The sequence below is a fragment of the Poecilia reticulata genome, linkage group LG17 (genome assembly GCF_000633615.1).
Source record: "Poecilia reticulata strain Guanapo linkage group LG17, Guppy_female_1.0+MT, whole genome shotgun sequence".
NCBI classification, from domain to species: Eukaryota; Metazoa; Chordata; class Actinopteri; order Cyprinodontiformes; family Poeciliidae; genus Poecilia; species Poecilia reticulata.
Genome location: NC_024347.1, coordinates 24,046,933 through 24,048,740, shown reverse-complemented (window position 1 = coordinate 24,048,740; position 1,808 = coordinate 24,046,933). Strand labels below are relative to the sequence as shown.

Genomic DNA, 1,808 nt, shown 5'->3' with positions numbered 1-1,808 from the left:
TTAAGGTATTTGCACTATAAAATAGACCAGAAATACTTGGTAAGAGTTTGTGTTTTTGCATTGTGTGAAAGATAAAAAGACTTATTATGGAAACGTCCAACCATCCAGCTTCATTTGTCACTCCAGTCATTCTAAACTTTTAAATTATTATTCTCTGTGTAGTCAAGCACCTATTTTCATGCAGTGGAGATCTTAGAACATTTTCATAGGGATTGGTATTAAAACACTTAGGGAGGCACAAATAAAAAAAAAAGACAAGAAAAGAAATAGAAAAAAAATACGTAATTTTATTTATTTATTTGTTTGTTTATTTTGTGTTTATTCATTTATTGAGTTTTATATTTATGGCTCTGTTTGCCTTAATATGACATGAACATGACTCTGTGGGKTAGCCAGCATTTTTCAAGAGGGGCTCGTGGCCCCCCTCACCTCTCTCTTGGGGGCGCCGCTGTTTATGATGAACAACTTAAAGATGCTTTACATCAAAGTGTCGGTGCAGTTTGTGCAGAGACGATTTTTAATCTTCCATTTCCTCTTCCTGTGACTCGTTTTTTGAGAATTTCTTCCGCTCTGTGTTTTGAGTCACGTGTTTGATGGGAACCAGATGAATGCACAGACATCCAGCTGAGCTTAAGGAGACATACTTCCATCAGTCTGGGTCATTCMMCATGTCAGAAGAYATGACTAATCTTATCACCCTAACTAATCCATAATGTTTTCATCCTCGTCTGCTTTCGAGTCACATGGCAGCTATGTTGTGAAGGGCTAGAGGGGACACGTCAGGTCTAATGCAGCATTTTAACAGAAAATTAAATGAGGAGATTATGGAGCTTAAGAGAAAATTGTGTTTTTGATTCCCTTTCTCTGTGTGTCATCGTGTGATATAGAGAGAGTAGCAGTGAAAGTCCTGGATAAGGAGCGCCTGAGCAAACACGCCCAAGCTCTCTTTGCCTCTGAGATCACCTGCATGGAGAGGCTTTCCCACCCCAACATAGTGCGCCTGTACGAGGTGGTGGAAACCTTCAAGCACCTTTACCTGGTGATGGAGTATGCCAGCGGAGGGGAGCTGTTCTCCAGGATCACCACCAGGGGGCGCCTGTCAGACCTTGAAAGCAAGCTGGTGTTTTCGCAGGTTCTCTCGGCAGTAAAGCATATGGTAAGTTAGTGAAATGGAGGCAGTTCTCTGGGGAACGGAGTGGGCGTTGGGTTTACCAGGAAAACGAAAGCAAACAGCTTCAGAGGAAAGAGTCAAACCGGGTCAAAYGCTGATGGTTCCAGGAACTGACATGATGATGTTTAGGCAAAAGTGCTGAATAATWTTTGCCTAAAAAATTATGCAAAATTSAMATTTTTGCCCTTCAGTTTTGGATATTAATAGCTTCTATAAACAGTCCAAGTTYTTAAGCAATAMGTTAATGGGTTTTTTGGTGTCTGGAAAATGAGCCGTTTCAAAAACCTCCCGATTGCTGAGTCACACTTCGTTGTTACTTAGCAACCCCAGCAAAGCCCAGCTCATYGCCTAGCAACCCAAGCGGAGCTCCAGTTCACTTGTTAAGCTGGTTTTACCGCTATATCCACTGCACAATGGCTGCTGGAAAAGTCAACTGTTTTGTTATTGACTTACCAATCAGAAACTACTTGCTAAATTCTTGTTGGTTGTGCAGGAGGCTCCACTTCTGCTTTTCAAAGATTTATAGTTGTACATACTATACATCTATGCCCCACTATACATCCATCCATTTTCTTTACACCCTTGTCCCTTTGTGGGGTCGGGAGGGTTGCTGGTGCCCATCTCCAGCTAACGTTCC

General features: G+C 41.8%; 1 pseudogene; it reads left to right on the top strand.

The window, feature by feature from the left end:
- LOC103479876 (serine/threonine-protein kinase NIM1 pseudogene) overlaps window positions 1–1,808 on the top strand; it is a 6,670-nt pseudogene that overhangs the window by 2,442 nt on the left and 2,420 nt on the right.